Below are 19363 nucleotides of genomic sequence, written 5' to 3' on the forward strand. Positions count from 1 at the left end.
TTGTTTGTTTTGCTCACACATTATTGTAAATATAATGGATTTATATGCAACTGTCATACTAGTGAGAGGTTTAGCTAGCTATAAACCCAGGTTTAATCCACCATTTTCTACATAAGGAAATGCCGGTACCAAGTCAGGAAAATGACAGTTGTTTTCCATTTGTTAGAGATCCCTTCGTAAATTTAACGGACGCCATCACGAGTTGGTTGACCGTTATGGAATAACCGTTTCACAGATGATATCGGATATGTTCCTTATGTCGTAACTACAATACCCTTCCCTTTTCACGAATGTGACTTACCGAATTAGACTATTTACCGGATTTGTAATAACATAAGCAACACGACGGGTGCCACATGTGGAGCAGGATCTGCTTACCCTTCCGGAGCACCTGAGATCACCCCCAGTTTTACGTGGGGTTCGTGTTGCTTAGTCTTTAGTTTTCTATGTTATGTCATCTGTACTATTATTTGTCTGTTTGTCTTTTTATTTTTGGCCATGACGTTGTCAGTTTGTTTTCGATCAATGAGTTTGACTGTCCCTCTGGTATCTTTCGTCCCTCTTTTAGATGTGTTTGAGCTTTTGATTTTGCCATTTTATAAAGGAGTTTCCGTTTTCAATTTCACTTGGAGTTCGATATTTTTGTCATTTTACTTTTTACATCGATCTGCAAAGAAGAAAAAAAAATTCAGAATGTTCATGTTACAGAAAAAAATTGTAAACTGTAAGTATTCCAGGTCAAATAGATTTTGCCATTTTAAAAAACTAAAAGATAACGTGATGGATATTCCAATTGTAGTTTTTTCTAAACTAATAGACAAAATTTTGTAAGTACTTTTTAATATATTTCAAAATTATAAATTGTCAAGCTCTGAATATATGATATAATTAGTTACAAGAACAAAGTCAGAAATTAATAATTTCAAAGGTAATCTGTATCAATAACCGTCATCCTCGAGTTCAGACATCATGTTTCATATTAACTAATAAGATTCAAATACATCACGCACTTGTTTGACTAGAAATAATATTATGTAATTATGAAAATAACGATAAAAAGAAATCAAAGCATCAGTGAAATGTAAACTATTAGATAAGTTGACATATAATGAAATGTTTAATTGAGTGAAATTTGAATCCGTTTGTTTAATTATTGACTTTAAAAATAACATTTTGTAATTATTTGCAGTTTATTTAGTGAAAGACAACCATATTCATATATTGGAATTTAGAAATAAATGTTCTATCAGGCAACAGGTAAGATATATATTCTTATATAATTCATTTGGAGAAATGACTTCTGCTATTTTTGATAGATTTTTACCAAGTGTGAGGGGATTCGGTAGCTGAGTGGTCTAAGTAGTAGAACTATTTTATTTTATTTGACTAGGATTGTCTGTTTCTTATCTAAACTTAAAGCAAAAAAAACACACAAACAGATAGACGGAGGCAAATACCGGAATACAAAATATCCTCCTCTATTGTATACGTTAAATTGAAATAAAAAGGCTATTATATATGTGTTGTACTATACAAATGACTGGTGTTGACAAACGTACGTGCTTAATCTTCATTTCTTTTGTATTCATCTAAATTTTCCTTCTAGAAAAGTAACTACTTGTGCAAAAAATCACTTGTTTTTTCTATATGTATTGAATATTTCATTTACAAACTCTTTTATCGTTGGAACTAAACAGATATTGAATAAGTAATTTGAAAACACCTCCCATAAAATATCATTGTTGAAATAAAAACAATCAACCGAAATTAGAAATCTTTGTTTGTATTTTTTGTAAATCAGCTTAGTCTTTAGTTTTCTATGTTGTGTCATCTGTACTATAATTTGTCTGTTTGTCTTTTTATTTTTGGCCATGGCTTTGTCAGTTGTTTGTTTTCGATCTATGAGTTTGACTGTCCCTCTGGTATCTTTCGTCCCTCTTTTAAAGAATACAGAAATTAACATGTTCAAGGAGCTCCCATCCAGACTACAAAAAAGTTTTGGACTTCTTCAATCCAGTCAAATAATGGGACATACTATTACCATCTATGAATTACTGGTATTGAATCATAGCCTTTAATGAACAATATGTGACTTCGGCCCCAGCTGGTGACCTCTTTTAACACAGGTATTCACGTTTTATTTCTGTTCCAATGAATGAAGGTGGCTTTACATCAATGGAAAACACTATGCCTATTAAGGACACCATTTTATACATGTATGTAAGAAACTTGCTTTAATTTGTAGTACCCTGATCTAGGTTTATCTAGATTTTAAGCATGCTACCTCAAAAAGAAAGAGTTTGCTGAAAGACATTTGACTCTTTTCCTGAATGCTATGTGCTTTGTCATGTATACTGAGGAGTAGCAAATACTGATTTTATGTCTAGAATAAGAATCTAACTTACAATCACCCTTACTTAAATTTGGTAGGCAAATTTTCAGCGGTTGTTGTTCGTTGCAACTTCACATTTGTTTTTCATACATATTGTACATAAACTAGGCTGTTGGGTTTCAATTTTGAATTGTTTTATGTTTTTTTTATGTCTGTCCTTTAATAGTTTGCTATATATATGCAGTATCAGTTTTACTCATCCTTGAAGACTGTACAGTGACGACATTAAGTTGCTACATGTAACATCTATCTCATTTGGTCTCTGGTTGATAGTTATCTCACTTGCAATCATATCACATCTCCTTATTTTATATTATACAAGACTACAATATCAAGAATATAATAACATGTACATGTAATTGAATTATTATTGTTGTCTAAATTTTGTTTAATAGCAAAAGCAGCTGTGATCAATGGTCATATAAATAAAATGATACTTTGAAGTATTGTTAATATGCTTGACCAGAATAAAAAGCCAGTTTGGTGACCATGTACTATAATATAAATATTCACTGAATATATAAAAACTTGTCATTCCATTGCTATTTCAAATGAATAATTATCCAAGGTATTAACAGCTATCCAGTTGTATGATCTTTCTAACAAATTATTAGTTTGCTATTTATTCAATGCACTATTTGATTCTTGTCCAGTTTAATCCCAACACCACTTCATGGTAGTACTACTGTACAATGCTGTTTGAGCTATTCATTTTTCCAAAAACAATGAATAACATACACAAAATTATGAATTCATCCACTCTTTCATAACTTGCAACTACCAAGCGATTGACATGTTTCTTTAGTTTATATGTATTGTGTAAGTACTCTAAAATTATATTCCAAGAAAATCAAAATCACAACAACTTTTATTTAGGTATAGGAGAAAGCATTCAAGCATGACTTGAGAACACAGTTATTTCATAGTGCATTTCTTTTAGACAATAAATGAAAATAAAAAAATCCCACCTGCGCTTTCTCAACAATATCATGAATATTTTTACAATGTGGTGTTATACTTTTTGGGACAAATTATATCAAAATTATAGAAAACTTCATCAGCTCTAACTCGAAATATGGACAATTTTATGTTAAGGGGGTCTTGAATTCTTTTGACAGCTTCAGAAATACTAATTGTTAACCTTTTTTAGCTGGACCAAATCACAACTTAATTTAAAATTCATGACCCAATTTTTTTACAGTGTAATTTCATCCCCCTACTTGCTATTTGAGGCATAAAACATAAAGAAATTAATTTGGAAGGGGTATAAAAAAAAAATAGAAAGTAACACAGTGTCCACACTCGGGACTATATTTGTACACATCGAAAATCAAAGGACATAACTGTGTAGCTTTTGACATTAAAATTAAAGAATTTCAACTATCAACATTTAGGGCTTTAAAAATTCAAAAATTGCAAAAAAACTTACTTTTTAAACGCCCTAATATTTAATATATCATGTATTAAAAGCAAAAGAGCACTCATTTGATGTATTAGATTTATTACAATTATTCAAAAGTCAAATTTATGTGAGCCTGTGAATGAAAATAGAGGTTTTTGAATGCAGTGGGGCCTTACATGAAGATGTAATATTTTCCAGCAATTTTAATTTTGTGTAGTTTTTTTGTTATAAATAATCCTTCCATATGTATTTAATGTACTTTACATGGAAAGAAAAATTACAAATAGCATATCATATGAGTACAAAATGGTCTTAGACCAAGTAAGACCCTGAAAATAATTTAGGGTCAATTTAGGCTATAGCACATATTCACATTTAAAATTGCATACTGAAGCTATAGGAAATACGAATTTGTTTCTTTTTGCTCATTTCTATACTCCTTTGTCCTAGTACAAGTACATGTTCAAGGGAAAACTTTACCTCAAGTCGGCTAACCAAAAAAGCTATAATTTCCTTCTAGAATTTATCAGTAAACCTTGGGTTTCATATGACATTTGTGTTTTAATTTCTTTCATCATTACATTTTGTAATAATTAATTTTTTAAGTTGATAAATAAATACCTAATATAACCTTTAAAAATGCATTTCTTAACAGAATAAAATATAGCATGTTGCTTCATACTTCTTTTTCAAATTGGTTTGAATATCCAGTAAAATTACGTGAGCAGGTACATGATAAGTGGTGCAATTTAACATTTGTGGAATTCATAGTCGTGTGCGATACCTACATGTATGACCCTTTGAAATTCACCCCTCAAGACAATATACTGTTTTGTTGACAATTGTTTATTACCTGTACCATGTATAGAATGTACATGTATATTCTGATTTCTGATAATTACAAATACAATGTGAACATCCTGATTATTACCTATTCTAATTTCAGTTTTGTATGGTTATGAATTCATTTTCAATAAATATATAATACATCATGTAATTTGGGAAATAAAAATATTCTATTCTATTCTATTCTATTCTATTATATATTATATATAAAATATTTTTGAGGAACATATTAATTTTAAAATTAATATTGAAACTGACATTGTATTAATTAGCTTATTTTCAAGATACAATGTAATTATGAATTTTAGGACAAATAAGTAGATATCAAAGTTGTTTTACATATAATTGTTCAAGAAAATACGAAATATACTTAAAACATATAAATGGTAAATCAAAGACAAATTTATCTCAAAACTTAAATACTTAATAATCACGTTTCCTGTACCCTTTTGTCTAGGGCTTTCTGTCCTGCATTCTCCAACTGGTAATAAACATGGATATAGTAGATAATGAGATGTTGTATGATTGTAAATGAGAAACTATCCACCCGAGGTTGTTAAACAACTATAAGACACTGTATAATAATCAACAATGACCAGAACCCATACCGTATTGTGTGGTGAGAATAAAAGGCACAGCATAATAAATTCTGAAATTATCATAAGAGAAAACTAATGCCATGAGTTATGCTCTAATTTATTTGAAAATCAGGAGATGTGGCATGATTGCCAATGAGACAACCATACACCAGAGTTCAAATGGCAAAAATATTTTATAAGCAATTAAAAGTCACTGTACGACCTTCAACAATGAAAACCCCCATAAAGTATTATATATATAGTCAGTTATAAAATGTCCAACATGAAAAATTTGAAACAGTGTAAACATGTTAAATGAGAAAACTAAAGGCCTTTGAGATTATTTGATAATTAATCATAATTTATCTCAGGTGCACTATTTAAAAGATAAAGAGATGTGGTATGATCTCCAATGAGATTATCTTCCAGACTGATCATTTAATATAGTCAACATATTGATGTAAAGTTCAACTTCACTGCAAATTCATAAATTTCAAAAACTATAAAGAATTAGGTGTGACGCTAAATTCGTCAATAAACTGTACAGCCTTTTCTTCTTCTGTGTATCATTGTTTGTTGTTTTCCCCATACAAATTTAAAAATCAACGAGTATTGAAAACACATAATTTCCTATAGATTTAGATTAACAAGCAAAATAAGTCAGTGTAGGTAAACAAATTCATGAAAAGTATTATATATATTTTAATTGATTGGTCTTTAACGCCATTTTCAGCACTATTGTGACTATTGTGCTATTTCCTGGAGGTCTACATGTATGTACATTGGTGTAGGAAGTTGGAGTGCCATGAAAGAACCATCAAACCTTTGATAGTAAAACTGACAATCCTAGACAATTAAGATTTGAGTATTTAATAGCTTGCTAAGTATACAGGTAGAACTATAGGTTAAAGTGCACAAATGTGATATTACTTTTTGTGTGCAAATGTAACATATGTTAATCCCCAAATCTATGCAAATGTAATACACCCGTTTTTGCAGTTTTAGACATGTACCTGACAGAAACAGAAATTGTGAAGAAATATGGGATATGACAAAATAATGTCTTACCAATGATATTTTTTCCTACCAGAATTCATCTTTGCATTCAGTTACATTGTATAGGAAAAACATATCTTTTAATGGGAAATTTTCATGCCGAAAGGGACACATGGGCCGCTTTTACATAACAAAGTGTTGTTTTTTTTTACATCAAAATGGACAACTTTCGAGTTTGTGCACTTTCCAGTAAATTTCATATGTCCTTATGCTTATGTTAATATGTCACAGTAGGAACCGATTGCGCGGGGCAGCTGACTGTTTGGTAACTCCTTCTTTAACATGTTAAAACAACTTGAGATTGGTGTATAAAGATAAAACTTTGACTTCTGGTTGTATAAATTAAATGTTGATAACCATTTATAGCAAATACTTTTCTTTTTCCATATAAAACAATGTTAAGTTCTATTCGTCCGATCTTGGACTATTACACTAATATAATAGTCTACATGGTCTAGGTACGACAGGCAGCTCCCTTGTTATGCTTGTCATTGATAATGTTACACAGCTGAGCTGACCTGTGGGAGATTCAAAGGGGAGGGGAGGGGTGTTCCAGGGTTGGAACTCCCCTTTTTTGACGATCAATGCTTTTGAATGGGGACATAAGGTTGGGATCCGCTCCTGCTGTCCATGTTTATTTTGATGCTAAGGCTAAATTTTATACCATTAATGCTTGAAATTGATCAGCTTCTCGTTTTAGATTATTTTGTTTTAAATGTCGAAGAACAGGAATTTCAATTCAATGAACAGTTGTGAAAGTCGTCGGATATAAACAGTTAATAATCATTCAACTAGTTCACAAATCAAACAAACACTCTTGTAAAGTAAGGAATGTATATGTTTATCAATCGAAACTGTCAAAATGTTTTCAAAATATATACTTACGTTACTTCAGTCTGACACAGCAAGTAACTGTCAAAAGACAAATGGCGCGAAATCATAGCGTGGATATTTTCGAAATTTCGTATTTACTCTATTAACGACTGACAGACCTACACCCTTCTTACATGTACACCATGTACGTTTACCATAATTAATACTCATTCTTTGTAACCACTTAAACTTTTTCGGCACACATAGTCACCGATCTTTCTGAAATTGGCTGATATGTATATCCTATTTGCCTAGTCAGAAAAACAATGCCAACCGATATATATCTATATTGGTTGGTTACCATGGTAACAGCGGAGAAAGTTGGGAATTTTGAGAAAAATACAATATTTGGTGTAGTGTTGTGAAATTATGCGGCTACATCTATTAAAAAGAAACACAAAAACAATTAATTTCAGCCTTGTTATTATCAAAAATCAAAAAAAGTTATGGGGAATCTACTTAGAAACATCTTAAAATAATTTCTAAAAAATGGTCATTGTGCAATATTCCTCACAATACGAATTATCTCCCTTTGACGGGTTACACTAATGACTGGACCAAAATGAAAATGCTAATAACTTTTTTATTTCTTAAAATTTTTGTCATATTTGAATTGCTATAAATTTAGTCCATTTAATACATAAATATAAGAAAAAATATAGAAAACTTTTAAATCTTCATAAAACGTGACCTGAACAACGCTGACAATGACAGGACCAAATGAAAATGCTCATTACTTTTTTATTTCTTAAAGGATTTATGTTAAATTTGTAATATAATAAAATTTGATCATTTAATATATAACTATATGAAAAAATATAGAAAAAAATAATAAAAAATTCCGAAACATTCCGAAAACTTTACCCTTCTAACGTTGACAATGACCTAACCAACAACAGCAATGACCTAACCGATGAAAATTTCTGTGTTATTTTATATCATTAAAAAAGGGGGGAAATATATGTTTTGGGGTAAAAAAAAACTTGACCTGACCAACGTTGACTGTGTCCTGATCGTTGTACTACCTAATACCTATTTATATCTTATAGGATTTGATTAAAATTTATATAAAAAAACCATTAAGATTGAATGGTAAAGTCTTTATCAAATAATAAAAAAAAAACTGGGAAAAACAGTTTAGGGTACTGTGACGGACACCAGGTTATTTAAACTTTTATGGTATTGAGTAGAATATTGTATTTTACTGTGTTGTGAATTATGTTGTATATTACCGGTTATAATTTGACACGTTTGATCACAAATATGAAGTAACACACAAAAGATGTGAAGTAGGCCAAAAATACATGTAAGTTGAATCCAATATAATTATTTTTTATATTTTCATAACAGTAAATAATTATTTCCACGTACAACTTAAGACATGCCCGAGCCTTGTGTAGGATATCTTGGTAGTTTTAAATATTTTCATAAAAAAATAAACATTTCACGGACTACTTGAGGTATGCCCGAGCCCCTGCATGCACGATATCTTGGTAGTTTAAAATATTTTAAGAAAATATAAGTAAACATATTCAACGACTTAACTTGAGGTATGCCAAATGTTCTCGAAAGTCAATACATTTATCGTTTGCTAATATGTTTGAAAAGCATTTTATATTTTCTTATTTGATTAAATTTATGGTTCAATCTAAGTGTTTCTATAAATTTGATACAAAGCCTATTACATATAAATAGGTATAAAGTAATTTTTCCTAGTCATGATAACGGTCAGAATATAGGACAGAAAGTCACAGACAAAAAGTCAAGGACAAAAAATCACATGTATTATATGTTATAAACATTGAGTCCTGTTTCAAAGTAAAAGAAAGACAATATAATAATTTTGAGAGACATCTTTCTGTAATGGGCTAGCTTTAAGCATGTTCAGTGAAAATCAAATTATATGTACATGTATATAATTCTTTTAAAGTTACCCTTTCACGGTAAAGAGTTATCATAATTTATGGTCAATATTTTTTAATTTGCTGCTAAAAATCCATAAACTTAAGATAATTGTTATTTTCTCAAATTTCAATAATCCAATGCCTAATACTAATATTAAGATACTGCTACCATAGGTGGATCCAGGGGCCCTGAGGGCCCGTCCCCTCCTTATTTATTGGAAATATTTGGTTGATTATATATGGAATCACTGAAGCATAAATGTAGCGGACCATCACTTTAGGCAGTCAGTGGGACCCGTTATATGAAAATTGTCCAGATGGTATATTTCCCCCCACTGCTCGTTTTAAGACCCGCAGCCACCATCTGACAGATTTTCCGCGGGTACTCGTAGGGAAACGAATCTTTTTTGGAAAATCTCGAAAATTCCTACCCGGCCAGAACGGCAAACACGAAATGTGTCGGATGGATAGCAGGGACCATCGGGTCAACGGCCGACAGTACCCGCCCTTGTTGGTTACGCACTTTGTTTGCTAAAGAACCCTTGTGTTAATTCTTTTAGGGGCACCAAAGTTGACCTATTGAAATTTCTGTCCTTGTCCCGATTTCCAGTGATATTTCAAATTGTCCGCCTTCATGCTAGCCTACCTATATTGCCGGACCTTTTTGAAATTGTCTATTTTTTTCAACTTCACCTCAAAAATGATCTTCATGTAGATACTCATCATCCAATAATACAATAATATTCAAAATGTATAGCTATGCATGCTTTGCCATTTCAACATTGAGTTTAATAATGAATAAGAAAAATAAACAGCTCTTAAAATAGGTATTTTTTCCTTTATAGAAAGAAAGGTTAGATGGTCAATTATCATTTACTTAGAGTACCAACGTCTGACTCTTTTTGTTCTATCTTTTATTGTGTTGAAGTGTATCAAATTATTGCCTTTAATTAATTTTGGGTCAGTAGACTAGCACTGACCAACAATGTTCCCATTAAATTTATTGATTTTGTTCTCTTCTGAAATATGCATGAGATATTTGACACTGGACACAAAGCAAACCATAACTAATCGATCATTTCATCTTTACAAAATCTTACCCTCCTCCCCCCCCCCCCCCTCCAACGATATTGATTATTTTCATTTGTGATAAGTATTTATTTCTGTGCCTCACACAAACAATTTTAAGCTTGGCCTTTCTTGAACTGCCAATGTTCTGATTGTATCTTCTTAATATTATGTATAAATAGTTAGGAGCTAGTAGCTAAAATTCCAAACTGTCAACACCAAGTGGCACTTTGATCTTTAATCTTCACTACAGCATTTGAATACTCGTTGATGGACTGACTTGTAAAAGCCATCATTCTTTGACACTGCATTAAATTGAAAACTTACAGAAGAGAGTTTTTGTATGAGAGATTTAGTCTATTTTCAAGCGTTTTCCAAGTTTATGCATATACATGTAATTTGTTGTTTCTATAGCAACACTATCACTAATAATGGCTGGATTATTATTAATATTTCTCAAATACAAGAAAACCTGGCTAATATTGTACAATTTAATATGTAATTTTTTACATGATTTTATTTGTTTTTTTCTAGATTGAGTAATTGTTTTTCTTGTATATTTTTCATGATCATGAAAACAGACTGAAATTTCTTTATAATCAGCACTTTTATCCAGAATAGAGAAATTGTGTTTGTTTCCTTCAAGTGGTAACACCATTATCAATAAAAACTATACTAGCAAAATCATTTATATATACACATGTGTGTATACAGTGAAACTTAATTAGTGTTTTAGTTTTCCTACTTTTGTGCACATTGAAGAAACTAACTGAAACTTTTTTCAGAATTGTTTTAAACTTGTGTATCGAAATGAAATTGTTTCCATAGCAACACAGTTAAAACTATAATACCGTTATATATGAATATGTTTAAAATTTTGATGATTACAATAATTTCTACATATTGTATATTTATTTATTTATTTTTCTGACTGCAGAATTAGGTTTTTAAACATTTTTTTTCAAAATTGTCAAAAAAAAAAAAATTCTGAAAAAATGAAAACTAAGCATTTTGTATCCATGGTAACAAAATATTGAGACATACTTCCCCATTACTTTTTTGCATTATTGATAAGATAAGACTATGATATTTATGAATTCATGGTTGACTTTAACTCAGGTGTCCGCAAACAATTATGGTGAGCATTCAAAAATGACCTCAAAAGGGTATTTTTTACCTAATGCAAACCACATAAAAAGGGGGGTATATGTGATTGTGATTGAAATGGAATATGAAAATATCAGTTATTAAATTACATGAATAAAATGCATATATAAAATAAAATCATAAAACAATATTCATTCTCTTAATTATTTATTATGAAAAATTATGTTGAAAATAGCCTTTTTCAGCTTAAAATCATAGATATTCAGAAGAGGTAAAACTGGTCATCGGTTGCTATGGCAACCGAAATGCTTAGCAACCAAAATTTTGCCATTTTTTGTTTGTTTCATCAAGACTAGTAAGTGTGTGAAGTTTGAAGAAAATCCATGACCATGCATGCCACACTCCCTATATAAGAGTTTAAATTGTTACAGAGAACCAGTATTAATAAACAAATTAAATACAAAATTAATTTTGCCGACTAGCCCGTCAAGTACGCTGGACTCCGGAATTTATTATAGATATACAAACATATATATAACAAATATTTCAAACATTGTTTGAGTAACCATCTATACATTTATTAATCCCTGATCATTTACAAATAACCTAAGAAAGTTCCTCCCCGTACCAACGGCCAAGATACGCTCAGGAAAAAACAGAGATAAAACCATTTAGTATTTGATGGTCATAAAAGCTCTGGAAACCTGTGTTCTCTAGCAAAAATATCTTTCGAAAGATCGTATCATAGGGACAACACGAGAACTTGCGTGGATAATGAACTTTCATTCCCAATCAAAATATACGCTTATAATCTGTATAACATTTTAAAATTTAAATTCAGAAAATAAAAATTACACTACGCATACAACTTTGCGATATTAAATTTATTATCCAAAATGTAATTTTGATGTTTACGCTTCAAAGGACGGCTAGAAATTAAATACATTTACATGTATACCTTTTACCTGTAATCAATTTTGATAACAAACAAATCCTGATTCGACAATACCTTTTTTACAAACCGTTTATACAGACATTTTCCCGCTATTACTAGCCGAAACGCGGGAAAATTCATGTATTCACTCTATTAACGACTGACAGACCTACAACCTTCTTACATGTGCACCATGTACGTTTACCATAATTAATAAACAAATAAAATACAAAATTAATTTTGCCGACTAGCCCGTCACGTACGCTAGAAAACTTACAAATACAGGGGGAACCGGAACGAAAAGCAAAAAATATTTACAACCCTAAATGCTTGGTCACTTGCAGCCTTTTTACAACTGAATCTACAACGTAACCATCCTTGCTACTGTCACTTTTCCAACGACCGTGTCGTTTCCATACCCTATAATTGACATCCGAATTTGCTGCAGCAGTAGCCCCACCTGACCACATTGAATGCAATCCAAGTTTCAGGTCTTTTGAAACTAGTTTTAGTCTAGAAATAATGCTTTCTCTGGCTGTAGTATAACTAAGCTTTTTGTTTTTATATATAAGTTACAAATACTTTTAGAACGGAAAAAAGGTCTAAAAAGGAAAAAATCTGATTCCAAATTGACACCTGAAAGATTTACATATCTCAGAAACATCTCATATGGACAAGCAACGGTATCCCCCTTGGAAATTAAAACCTCATTACCATTACGATACTGGTCGGTCTTACTCTTCTCTATATACAAAATTGAATAATCTGATTTAACTTTAAATGTAGCACCCGAGTCAAGCAAATAAGTTATGTATAAAGCTATATGAACCGGCTGTGTTGGTAAAGCTTGAAAACCATGTTTTTTTAATGAATGTTTCCTAACGTTTAAATGCATAAAAGTACGATTTTGCTGTGTTATCGCTTCTACTGTTCACAATGTAACTGGACATATGTTCTGCATACTTGAAAAGTTCAGATTCCTCGTCTACGCCGGCATCTTTCACATCTTCCTTGATTTTTTCTGTCAAACCTATTCCTGGAAAACAGAAATGCAATCTATGATAATCAAACCACCTTAACTTCAACACGCATAGCAACGAAATTGAAATTTTGTTTAATCATACCAAAAATCCCGTTTCGCCCCCTTCCTCTATGAGTTAAAAAGGAGCCGACTTCCATTTGGGTATAACTAGCGTACCAACTGCTCTATCTTTTAACATCTTTTTAACTGTTTCTGTAACTAACGAAGGTGGTGGGACTAACCAGTTATTTTCTTTATCCCAATGCTGTTTGAAAGCATCAACACCGCTCGTTCCATGACACCAAAACTTGGAATTAAAGTTATCACATCTTTTGTTATATGAAGACGCTAAGCGATCTAATGTATGAGGACCCCATTCTCTATCAAGCATACGAAACAACCATGTTTGTACACCCCAGTCATCGCAATCGTTCAACCTACTTAAAGTGTCTGCATGTGTATTATTTTCTCTCGGTATCCATTTCGCAAAAAACGAAACATTGCTTTGTTCACATGCATTTTGAATTTCCATGTTTATATCTTGCAAGTGAGTCTTTTTACTACCTACCTTCAAAATAGTTTCAACATTTTTGTTATCAGTATGTATTTTTACACTTTGACGATTCAATGCAGGCAAATTAGTTTTCAAAACCTTATGAACAGCCTCAAGTTCTCTCCAAGTAGAACTCATGTTTGTTTCATGTGCATCCCATACACCAAACATTTCTACCGTTTCTATATTTGATAACCAAAACTCTAATTCTACCTCTGCTTCTGATGTAACCCAGACCGGTGCATCCCATGATGTTCTATCCTGAACACAGTCATAAGCATACCGAGCCCTTAACCTTACAATTGTACCCAACACACCCTGTGTAGATATTAACTGACCAATAACTGAAGATAATAGTTGTACTGATATCACACGTTTGTCTGGTAACCTGTTACATATGCAGGATATACATTTTATTATCCTGTCAATTCTCTCTTTTGTTATTCTAATTATACCTTCAGAAGTAGCCCATACCATTCCCCAAAAAGTTATCACTTGGACCGGTTTCCAGTTACACTTTTCCTCAGCAATAATGAAATCAAAATAGATTTAATCTGCCCTTATTCTATGGCTAACCGTAGTGCATTCATCATAATTGTCAGCACCACCTAAACCGTAGTCACGATACATAAGGATCCTGATATTGTTAGATCTTCAATGCTTTATAACCTCTCTTAAGACTTTTGAAAATATAAAACCTGCTGTAGCAAAACCGAAACACAACACATTAAATATGTAAAATTTAGACTCCCATTGAAAACCCAAATATGTTCTGTCTTCCTGACGTACCATTATATGATGATAAGCTGACTTCAAATTAAAAGAAAACAGATAATCACCCTTAGAAAACAATTTTCTTGCCACAGTTGCATCTTCATACTTATATCTAAATTGATATAAATGTGGGTTGATGTGACGACAATCAAGCACTAATCTAAGTTTTGACTTGTTACCTGCAACCGTTAATGGATTTACAACCTTAGGCTTTTTAAATACTTCTGATATACAACCCTTAGACAACAATTTCTCGATTTCATCTTTTACAAATGATTTGTTGTCTTTGGCTGATCTGTTATTATCTAATAAAACGTTCTGAGGTAAAGTTTTTAACGGTAACATATAACCTTTGTCAATAACAATTAAAATGTAATCACTTGCTTGGATGATTTTCCACTTGTTTATGTGTTTTTTCAAAGTATTGACTGGTGATTTAATTGTATTAATCTTTATACATGAACTATCTACGTGTACTTCTAAATTACTACTATTAAAAGTATTAAGATTACTTATCTTATCATTTTTTCTATGCTGTTGAAGCTCAGGACATTCCTGTTTCCAGTGCCCTTTCACACCACAATTAAAACATCTGCCAGGTTTTCTTGCCATAGCTGCCTTTTCTGCTGGTTGAACATAGGGGTGTACTCGTCTAGATTTCTTCGTCTTTTCAGCCTTCGCTTTTCTTTCTGCTCTGTTCTTGGCCTTGTATAATTTCCTTTCACCCTCCGAATCCTCTGCAAGTGGGTTGGTTTCGTATGTATGCACGACTCGCCAGCCGAGCTCGGATGAATCAGCAATCAGTATTGACTTTTGCCTATAGTTCATTAAAGCCATACCTTCCGATAACTTTTTCTTGGCTTTGCATACGGTGTCTTGTGTAGGATTGTTGTCGTCTAAAAGACTGTCAGTTTCTTTCATTTTGCTCAGCACCTTCAAGTTTTGTTTGAACTGTTCTTCATTCCCTCGATTCTTGAATTTGGGCCCATCCGTCAAGGTAGCTTCTATCTTCGAGACCTGTGTTTCTGCAATCTGTTGCTGCTGCACATGCATCTTACCCATTTCACAGGAAATAATTGACCTCATTTGGTTCATCATGTCATTTTGATTTACCGTCAAAATATTCGAGACTTGAATTCGGATTTGCTCTTGAAGTTCGGCGACCATTTTTGATGTGTACGCTTCAAAGGACGGCTAGAAATGAGATACATTTACATGTATACCTTTTACCTGTAATCAATTTTGATTACAAACAAATCCTGATTGGACAATACCTTTTTTCAAACCGTTAATACAGACATTTTCCCGCTATTACTAGCCGAAACGCGGGAAAATTCATTTATATTTATTTGTTTATTATTGTTATTCATTATTTTTTTTTCGCTTTTTTTTCTGCTAATCAAAGGGAAGCTATCCTCATATTATTTTGATACACTGAAAAGTACTGGACAACGATTTTATCGATGAACTGACGTGTACTAAAATGTACTTAACAGTACTAGATTGAAAGCTACGCGTTTTTTCTTAATTACCTGAATCAGTACTGACTGGTACTTAATCGATCGCGATAGTTAGTGTACTGAACAACTGAAAAAGATCTTGACATTTTTCCTTGCGGTAAATTCAGGCATTTAAGAGTTGTTAAGTTTAAAATGACCGTTTCAGTAGTAAAACCCGTTACTAGTGTTAATCAATAGGCGTATATACCCTTTATGTGTATAAACTCAATCATAGATACCAGACTTAAAACTGTGTACGCCAGACGCACATGATTCAACAGACTAACTTAATTAATAGGTAATCTCAGTAAAACGCATTTTGAACTTCCAAGAAAATGAATATCATACTTTGTATAATGTGTGTCATGAAGCGTTATTTCTATATTAATCAGTTAAACGATTTACCAGAGCAATTGGAACCTCATTATGATTGATTAGAAATATGTACTATGATACATCTGAAGATAGTCTTACTGTAAATCAACTTATTTTCGCGACTTTCACGAGTTGAAAAATTTCGCGAATATCAATCGTCGCGAATTTGTAAAACTTTTATCTTCCTTATATAAATACGTCAAAATACTGTAAATTCAGAAATTATTGCGAGGTTTTTATTAATGCGAATAATGCGACTGGGTGAGTATCGCAATAATAAGAACTCGCATTCTGATACTGAAATATAGACCTGTATGCACTTTTTTCGAAATCGCAATAATAAAACTCGCATATTTGTCCATTCTTGAAAAATCGCAATAATAAATGCACGCAATAGTTTCTGAATTTACAGTAATTAGAAAATCGTGAAAATAAATCGCCGGGAAGTCGGCTACGAAGGGTTAAACGTGAAATAAAGTATTCTTGAAAATAAGTTGGTTTACAGTATTTGAATTTAAGAATGCTTGATACTGCAAACTAGTTTTATCATATTTGCAAGAATGGTAAAAAAATGAACCGAAATATATAAATATATATATGCTATTTAGCTTTTATACATGTTTTACATTACAAAATAAAAAGAAAATCATAATTAGATCCGAACTACGGTCAGGGATAAAGAAACGAGCGATATAAAACATTTTGACTATACTCTTGACTGACTGGTTGACAACATCCAACAAAAATTATGTTTAACTCACTATTTTGTTCGGAAAATGCGTGTACCAAGTCAGGAATACGGCAGTTGTTTTTCACTTGTTCTGCTGATTGATACTGTCTGATTTGGTAACTTTTTATGGACTTCCCCTTGAATTTGCCTTGGAGTTCTGAATTTTTGTGACATTTTTTTACTTGTGTTTCACATTCACATAGATGGAACCGCATCGTTTCCTTAGAAACAGCAAGAAGATAAATTTCATAAAAATATTTGTAGAAAATGAATCACACCCGAATCTGTCAGTACAGTATGTCCTCTATCTAAAAGATTAAGTTTGGTGACCATTTGATCGCACCTATCCCACTGAAATATATAATACGGATACCATGGGTCCAATGTCTGTTTTTTTACGCACATACAAAGATTTCCACTTAGTGTCCGGTCAAAGCTAAGTTTTACAAACAAAGTAAGGATTTCAATTTTCCACAAGTAAAATTTAATTTTATTGAACAGAATTTGTATATATATTTCCAATGTGATACGATTTTCAAGTAAGAAGATACCAATGAGGCAATAAAAAAATCGAGAGAAAAAAGGAAAATAACTTTTCATGTTACACTTCTCAGAAAGCTTATGATTGATCAACGTGAATTCCACCATCTTAGATAAACTTGTGATCCGAATCCCGGGGAGCAATTACGCTTTGCTTTGTGTAATTCAAAAGAAAAGATGTATCCGATTCCCATGCTCCATGGAAATTCGATCCAGATTTTACTTACTTACCATGTTGCCGTCTTGTGTAATTGCTCTTAGGGATTTGTGTTTCCCGCGGATTGTATATTGGTATACCCGGTGTAAAAAAGACAAAGATGAAAAAGAGTACAGTGTTGGGTTCTTTTCGCGTGGTAAAATATTGACGATTTTAAATTACAGACCGGTTTGCGGGATTTTTGTTGTCAATTAAAAATGATTCCAGTTCCAATTCCCCTTTGTTTGGATTGAATTATTTTTCCAACCTAAATGAGATATTTATATCTACATTGACCATGTTCGGACACATCGCTGAATTATTCTTAATCTGTCTTTAATTTTTTCAAAAATATTTTTTATGAAAAATAAATATGTGTGCACTTTTTCACAAGGATAGACGATCCGTGTGTTTGTACTTTCAAGGATTTTTTTAATTGTTCGTATAAACAATACATCTGAAACCAGCTTTTTTTTATACTTCCGATATACTTATAATAGTTATATTGAAAGAGAAGCTTGTTTACTGAAGAATATTCCCGTTCTTCATCTTTGGATTATATTCCATCGAAACTCAAAACAAAAATATCAATATGCTCTGTTCAAGTATAAATAAGTAAAGGAGATGTTGGTTGAATATCAATGACACAAAAATAAACGACACAATTAATATTCATCTACAGATTACCATACAATGATAAACAAATGACAGGTGGAACAATATTTAAGTACAAATCCGTGTAAGAATCAGGCAAAAAAAAAAGTACATTAACACGAAATATGGTAAAATTTTGGGAACTTTGTAATTCATTATTAAAGATGACAAAACCACAATATTACAGCAATGGACGCCATATTTGTCTAGAAAAAAAAGATAGAATGCATTGCCGTCCGCATAGACAACAGTGTAACGCATTGAAATTGGGTCAACTTCGATATTGGTTTTTTCTGTAAACAGCAGATGCCTGGTACACGTATTTATTTATATTTGAAATCATTTGATACATATCTTCTCTTTTTTTTTGGGAAATTTTTATTTGAAAAATGTTATTGGCTAAAATAAAATAATTGAAACGCGTCATTTACCGTATTTTTTATTTCCCTTGGTTACCTCTTTTTGAAAAAGGCGCGTATTATGCACTACAACAACGATAACAAATGGCAGACGAGTCCGTCCCACCCGACATGAAATGCAGTCTTAGTCTGTTTTCAACCAACAAATGCGTGTATTATCTAGTATATAAGCAGGATAAAAGTGTACGAAAGCTCTCGAAATGTAATAAAGACATAATGCGGCATTTACAAGATCTAAGACTTCACCAAACTGAAGATGAACCAGCCGTTGGCAGTGAAGGAGAGTTAATAGCACTGAGATGTGGTATTTTCAGGTAAATGAATATGCTGACTCTGTCACTACACTCTGTTTTCAAAATAAGTGGTGACAACACAGATAGAATAAGTGATAACACACATCATAGACATTACATAAGGTGTATTTTGTTATAGCTTTTTTACG

General features: G+C 31.9%; 1 protein-coding gene across 1 annotated transcript in view; it reads left to right on the plus strand.

The window, feature by feature from the left end:
* The first annotated feature begins 1224 nt into the window (after positions 1-1224).
* Positions 1225-19363, plus strand: part of LOC127718207 (alpha-1,6-mannosyl-glycoprotein 4-beta-N-acetylglucosaminyltransferase-like) — a 31290-nt gene continuing 13151 nt past the window's right edge. Inside the window, exon 1 of the mRNA XM_052224178.1 lies at positions 1225-1257. The gene's annotated coding sequence lies outside the window, so the exon portion shown is untranslated. The remainder of the gene's footprint in view (positions 1258-19363) is intronic.

The sequence above is a fragment of the Mytilus californianus genome, unplaced genomic scaffold, assembly GCF_021869535.1.
Source record: "Mytilus californianus isolate M0D057914Y unplaced genomic scaffold, xbMytCali1.0.p SCAF_10, whole genome shotgun sequence".
In the NCBI taxonomy this organism is placed as follows: Eukaryota; Metazoa; Mollusca; class Bivalvia; order Mytilida; family Mytilidae; genus Mytilus; species Mytilus californianus.